Below are 7,379 nucleotides of genomic sequence, written 5' to 3'. Positions count from 1 at the left end.
AGAGTTTCACCCTTGTTGCTCCATCACCAGGGGTCAGACCCTCACTGGATTCCATTTCCTGCTTTGCCTTCTCCTGCTTCCAGGTGTCCTGAGGCCTCATCCTGTCTTTGGAAGTAACAGACCTCTCTTCGGCAAGTGTCCTGTGCCAAGGGCTGGGTGAGTGGATGTTTCCATTGCTCTGTTCATGGGAGCGAGTGAGTGCAGGTTGCACTTCTTCTCTGCCAACTGGGCATCGATGAATCAACACTATCCAGATACATTTCACAGAAATGTGATATTTGCTTAGCTCTTTGTTTCTATACAGCCGTGGTGGGAGGGATGGTCCGAATACACCTGTTTTGACATTGTGTTGATATCTCATTTGCAGTCTTTAAGAAGTTTAAAAGAATTCATTTACATGTTTTGGGAGTTATACGAAAATGAAGTTATTTTTTGAAACACACTCAATCGACCTAGAAGCCAGACTTGTCAATTTTGGTAACATTTTGTCAGCTCGACGGAAAACCTAGACAGATAGAATGCAAATTGGCAGTCCAAACTGTTAAAGGGTTCATGTCGGCTCTTTACGGTTGAAGCCTCCGAAACCAACAGGAACCATGAAATAACTATTGGAAACTTGAAATAACCCCCAAACTTGGATACACTTGTGCATTGGTGCCCTTTACTCCCAATGACACCTACTGGCCAATATTGGCATTTCAAGGGGTAACATCCCTCTCTAGGAAAATACAAGAGGAAAGAAACCAAATATATACATTTAGGTTTGAATCCAAAAGCACCTAGAGGCATTCTAGCTAGGAGAACCCTGCTGCAATTATGCTAGTCTATGGAGAACCAGGTGTTCTTCTATCAGTGATGAGAACGCTTAATCATCCGATCATGTTGGGTAAAGCCATTTAACGCAACCAAGTCTGCACCCGCATGATATAGTGCCCACGGGGGCTTGACTCAAGTGAAAGACGATCCACATAAGCTGTGTCTTTTATATCATTGGCGACTTTTACAGTACAGTTCTCTTTCTGACTTGTACTATTTACCTATACTGTCTTGAAAAATTGAGGCCTAATACAGATTCAAGTTCAGTCAGATTCCCCTCTCTTACCACACTCCCTTCACCCCAGGGAAGACATAAGCACAACATTTGCTGAATCTAGCGGAAGGCCATCGTTTCTAGGTGTGAGCTAAGTATTCAATTCCTATCTATTTCAGCCAAGTTTATTGGACCTTTAAGGAGTTCACTGTTGTTCACAGAGTGTGAAGCTGGAGGAACTCTGATTCTAGGAGGGGCTTGTTTTACTCGTAATGGCTTCATTGCAGCTCAGCTACTGATCCTTCAAAATGGATGCCTGTGTGGAGGGGAGGGAAGGCAAGTGCTTGCTAGCTAGGCCCAAACCTGGGAAAAAGCTTACCTGGGCTTGGTGAATTCTGGTCTGAATGGCTTGGGAAGGCCCCGTGGGAAGTGTGGATTCCCATGACCTCTTCCAAGAACAGGAGCGTTTTGATCATCTCTGCCATCTCTTCTCTTGCAGACGTCAGGGACCTTGGACCCGTTCTTGGAGAAGAGAATTGAGGAACTTCCTCAAGTCCACGTTGGCACTCCGTATGTTTCTGCCAGTATCAGCGAGGTTCAATATGTCTCATGAATGTCTTTTGAGCCTGGTATCCTCTACAGCTGTCTCCACGCCAGTATTCTCCATTGTAGCAGAACATCTCTCATCCATGTGTTCGCATCTCTCCTCAATCCGTGCAGCCAGCTTTTCGGCCAGCTTCTCTTCGTGTCTCCCCTAAAGTTGACTTCACCAGGACTGGGCAAGTCTGAAAGTACCTCGGAGCCTCACCAGTAAGCTGATGACAGGCAGATCTTCCACTGTCTGCCCTTTCAGGTTCTGGAAACTGACCTGTGACCTCAGGTCTTTGGGCAGCAGCAGTATCTCGAACTTACACAGCTTCCCGGACCAAAGACCTAAGCCAAGCTCCACAGAGGGCGGCAGCCCCTCCATCACACTGATCCACCCACAGAACTCTGCCCGGTTACCTAGGATCCAACAGCCACAACAAGCCTCGCGGTACACACCAACATTCCACCTGGAATCCAACCGCTAACTGCCATCCCCAATGGCTGCTGCATCTTGTCAGTGTTGGGGGAGGGGCTGCATCCGACGAGAAGTTCCTAAGGTAAATGTGATTCTACCCACTAGCGTCCCATGGGCCTTTCTTCTTCCCTCTTTCCTTTTGTTCAGATCTCTATGCACAGTACCAATGGAGGGAAGTGTGTCCCTTTTCAGTTGATGGTTTCACACGTCTTTAAACTTTCTAACAGTTCACAGTACACAGAGACCCACTAAAGGAGACTTATGTTCCTATAATATCCGTACACCCGGAATACATATGCGTCGCCTGATTTCTGCTGAAACACCCGCACTCTCAGGACATGGATCCATTGGTTTCATGGGGGCTGAAATTCCAAGAAATGAAACCAACCCCAATGTGCACTTTGCTGTCAGTCTCTTTTGCTCTTAGTACACTTTGGCAGAGCTACTTGCCTTTGTTATAGGCTTCTTACAATTCTTCTCTACGTAGCCTAGAATATGGCATTCCTTCATCCTGTTGGAAGACATACAAGTCTACATCACGGACTAGGAATCCATTTGATTCCAAATCGGCATTAGGGTTAGGTCACGATATGTTCTTATGAATCAAAATTTACGAATATGAATGCACGCCTCCGAATACAAGTGTGCTGAGTACATGCAAGCCGCGATAATGGGTCGATGCATGCTGAATGATCCTTGACATCACCTTAAGTATTTTCTTTTGAATAATCATGGTTCCCTTGGTAAATATCAGCCAACCGTACCATTTTGGTGTTTGTTTGTTGGTTTGATTCTTTGTTGGTCTGCTTCTCGCTTGTATTGCAAACACGACAGGCCATGCATCTCTCCTTAAGCTTGAAACAGAGAGTCAAATAAGCTGATTCACTTAAGAGAGTGCTTCCAATCACCTATGATTTCCTGCTTCCCTCTCCCATCTTTAGGGTTTTGATGTCCTCCTTGCCTTCTTCTTGTTTCTTCTTTGCCACTCATGCTCTTCTTGCATTTCCAATAATGGTTTCTTCTTTCCATTTCATCTTGCTGCTTTTCTATTCAGGGTAGATTTCTCAACCATTCTTGTAGGATAAGTTTTGAACTGCTGAATTCTTTTAAGATTTGCCGGTTTGTGGAATTTTCTAGCTCTGCCGTTATTAGGACTGGCGGTCATGTGGCATAGGCTCCCCTAGGTGGCAGCATTTGGCCATTCAGGATATGGTCTGTGTCCTGGCACTCCTCCCTCTCCTGCAATATTGCTGCCGAGATATCAGCTGAATCCCCTCTTGAGGTTCCCTTGTGACGATGTTGTTTCCTCCAGGTGCATTTTAAATCACTGTGATATTCGTGAGCTTTGTTGATTTGAATCATACAGCTGCTGGTAGGTCTATTGGGATTCCACCTCCTTTGGATGCTGTGTAATTCCTGAATTCGCATACATGATTCTTTCTTGGCTTTCAGGAAGTTTCAGTCTGATTTTTCTACAGATAAATTTTCAGACATTTTTTGTTTCCTTATCTCTTGCTTTTCCATCTGGGACCCTTATGAATTCTAGTCTTTCATGCCCTGTCTTAACCCAGGGTTCAACAGCAATGTTTACATTGCTTTGCCCTTCCTTTCCTATGTCTGCTTCTGACCGAGGTTTTTCTGATCCCATGTCTTCACAGTCATTCACGCGTCCCTCTGCATTATCTAGTCTGCTTACGACTAAATTTTAGCCCTGATATTATCACATCCATTGAGTTTCCTGATATTTTTTGGCTCGTCTTTAGACTTTCTCTTCCCCTTTTCCGGTATTCGGCCTTATGTGATTCTGAGACACTGTTGTTTTTCAGTGATTTCCTGACCTCCATTTTCAACACATGGTCTGGATAGCGTTTTGCAGTCTAGTTGTTTGAAAGCTTATCTTTTGGGCCTTCAATATCTTTGGAACTGAAAATGGTACTTCCTGTTTCTTTTACTGTACTTCTTCACCTCTACTGCTCAGGTAATATCAGGTATGTAATGTGGACTTCTAGGGCTTTGTTAAGTGAAAATTTTAGACTTTTGGCTCTACGCAATTCCATGGGATTTCTGTGCGGACAATTTCTCCTAGACATTGATGCCATATCGTGTTCCTGTGTGTGTTGTCTGGTATATCTCCAATTGCTGTTGTTGCATTAGTTTTGATGAAAAACCAATACTATTTCGATTTGCATAACTTCATTTTGATAATGCTTATCTCACAATTCTGAAAGTGCGCAGGACACTTCCTCTTGTGGAAATGAAGCTTTTAAAGGTTCTCAGCTCTGCATTCTGCTCTATGTCATTTTGGAGTGTTTCCAAAACAGCAAACTGAGAGTGCGCTTGTGCTTTGTAGTTCCACGGGAATGTCCCAATGAAAGCAGTTCTTCTCAGAGCTTCTCTGTCTACAGAAACACCAGTGGAAGCATATCTATGGATGTCACATATCAGGGCCTGCTGGAATGATCCCGCAGACCTACCTTGGTGTCCTCGGTGCCGTACCGTGCTGGTGCCATCCAAAATGTAGCATCCGCTTTAGGGAGATAATGCTGTAGATAATGCTTCCTCTTCTAACGCTGCGGACTTGGCCCACTCTTCCTTGTCCTCTAATCCTTGTGGCATGGGTGCACGAAGGCAACCACACAGCTGTTGCGCATCCTGTGCCTCAAACCAAACCATAATCCCAGCCCAGGTTATGAATGTAGCAGATCCTAAGTCTTTTCATTCTGATTTCAAAACCAAGGCCCCCTGGATCCCTCAGACCAGATGAACGATATCTCTGATTCAGCCCCACACGTGCTCTATTGGCAAAATGCCCAATTGGTCCCTGGTCCTGCAGATGCACTGGGTGTGGCCATGGGACATATTGGTAGTCTCAACCACGTGACCAGTTTTGATGCTTTATCATTGGTACACATTTTGGTTTGCTCTCTTGATTCGACCCACCACATCCCACAATGCACTCCAGATCCCTGAGACTCAGCGTGTGCCATCATTCGTAGCCCTATCCCTCACAGAACGTTGCCTCTGCTACCTCAAATGTGGCAGCTGGGATCTTGGACTCCGAATCAACTGTGGGGATATTTTGCTCTGGTTTCTTTGAGTTCTTTCAGCCAAGCATCTGCTGTGCACTCTTGTAAATCTCAGCACATCACCTTCTATCCCATGTCTCCTGTCCGCTTGAGAGTGTGCGTCCAAGTTAAACAGAGTTTCACCCTTGTTGCTCCATCACCAGGGGTCAGACCCTCACTGGATTCCATTTCCTGCTTTGCCTTCTCCTGCTTCCAGGTGTCCTGAGGCCTCATCCTGTCTTTGGAAGTAACAGACCTCTCTTCGGCAAGTGTCCTGTGCCAAGGGCTGGGTGAGTGGATGTTTCCATTGCTCTGTTCATGGGAGCGAGTGAGTGCAGGTTGCACTTCTTCTCTGCCAACTGGGCATCGATGAATCAACACTATCCAGATACATTTCACAGAAATGTGATATTTGCTTAGCTCTTTGTTTCTATACAGCCGTGGTGGGAGGGATGGTCCGAATACACCTGTTTTGACATTGTGTTGATATCTCATTTGCAGTCTTTAAGAAGTTTAAAAGAATTCATTTACATGTTTTGGGAGTTATACGAAAATGAAGTTATTTTTTGAAACACACTCAATCGACCTAGAAGCCAGACTTGTCAATTTTGGTAACATTTTGTCAGCTCGACGGAAAACCTAGACAGATAGAATGCAAATTGGCAGTCCAAACTGTTAAAGGGTTCATGTCGGCTCTTTACGGTTGAAGCCTCCGAAACCAACAGGAACCATGAAATAACTATTGGAAACTTGAAATAACCCCCAAACTTGGATACACTTGTGCATTGGTGCCCTTTACTCCCAATGACACCTACTGGCCAATATTGGCATTTCAAGGGGTAACATCCCTCTCTAGGAAAATACAAGAGGAAAGAAACCAAATATATACATTTAGGTTTGAATCCAAAAGCACCTAGAGGCATTCTAGCTAGGAGAACCCTGCTGCAATTATGCTAGTCTATGGAGAACCAGGTGTTCTTCTATCAGTGATGAGAACGCTTAATCATCCGATCATGTTGGGTAAAGCCATTTAACGCAACCAAGTCTGCACCCGCATGATATAGTGCCCACGGGGGCTTGACTCAAGTGAAAGACGATCCACATAAGCTGTGTCTTTTATATCATTGGCGACTTTTACAGTACAGTTCTCTTTCTGACTTGTACTATTTACCTATACTGTCTTGAAAAATTGAGGCCTAATACAGATTCAAGTTCAGTCAGATTCCCCTCTCTTACCACACTCCCTTCACCCCAGGGAAGACATAAGCACAACATTTGCTGAATCTAGCGGAAGGCCATCGTTTCTAGGTGTGAGCTAAGTATTCAATTCCTATCTATTTCAGCCAAGTTTATTGGACCTTTAAGGAGTTCACTGTTGTTCACAGAGTGTGAAGCTGGAGGAACTCTGATTCTAGGAGGGGCTTGTTTTACTCGTAATGGCTTCATTGCAGCTCAGCTACTGATCCTTCAAAATGGATGCCTGTGTGGAGGGGAGGGAAGGCAAGTGCTTGCTAGCTAGGCCCAAACCTGGGAAAAAGCTTACCTGGGCTTGGTGAATTCTGGTCTGAATGGCTTGGGAAGGCCCCGTGGGAAGTGTGGATTCCCATGACCTCTTCCAAGAACAGGAGCGTTTTGATCATCTCTGCCATCTCTTCTCTTGCAGACGTCAGGGACCTTGGACCCGTTCTTGGAGAAGAGAATTGAGGAACTTCCTCAAGTCCACGTTGGCACTCCATATGTTTCTGCCAGTATCAGCGAGGTTCAATATGTCTCATGAATGTCTTTTGAGCCTGGTATCCTCTACAGCTGTCTCCACGCCAGTATTCTCCATTGTAGCAGAACATCTCTCATCCATGTGTTCGCATCTCTCCTCAATCCGTGCAGCCAGCTTTTCGGCCAGCTTCTCTTCGTGTCTCCCCTAAAGTTGACTTCACCAGGACTGGGCAAGTCTGAAAGTACCTCGGAGCCTCACCAGTAAGCTGATGACAGGCAGATCTTCCACTGTCTGCCCTTTCAGGTTCTGGAAACTGACCTGTGACCTCAGGTCTTTGGGCAGCAGCAGTATCTCGAACTTACACAGCTTCCCGGACCAAACACCTAAGCCAAGCTCCACAGAGGGCGGCAGCCCCTCCATCACACTGATCCACCCACAGAACTCTGCCCGGTTACCTAGGATCCAACAGCCACAACAAGCCTCGCGGTACACACCAACATTCCACCT

General features: G+C 45.5%; 1 long non-coding RNA gene across 1 annotated transcript; it reads left to right on the top strand.

Annotated features, from left to right (window-relative positions):
• The first annotated feature begins 2,049 nt into the window (after window positions 1–2,049).
• Window positions 2,050–7,015, top strand: LOC140693861 (uncharacterized). Its single transcript, XR_012069564.1, has 3 exons — window positions 2,050–2,175; window positions 5,376–5,448; window positions 6,822–7,015. It is a non-coding gene; the product is annotated as an uncharacterized lncRNA (long non-coding RNA).
• Window positions 7,016–7,379: the final 364 nt, after the last annotated feature.

This window comes from Vicugna pacos, unplaced genomic scaffold, assembly GCF_048564905.1.
Source record: "Vicugna pacos unplaced genomic scaffold, VicPac4 scaffold_20, whole genome shotgun sequence".
In the NCBI taxonomy this organism is placed as follows: Eukaryota; Metazoa; Chordata; class Mammalia; order Artiodactyla; family Camelidae; genus Vicugna; species Vicugna pacos.
Note: the sequence above shows the minus strand (reverse complement) of the source record. Positions and strands in the feature narration are given on the sequence as shown.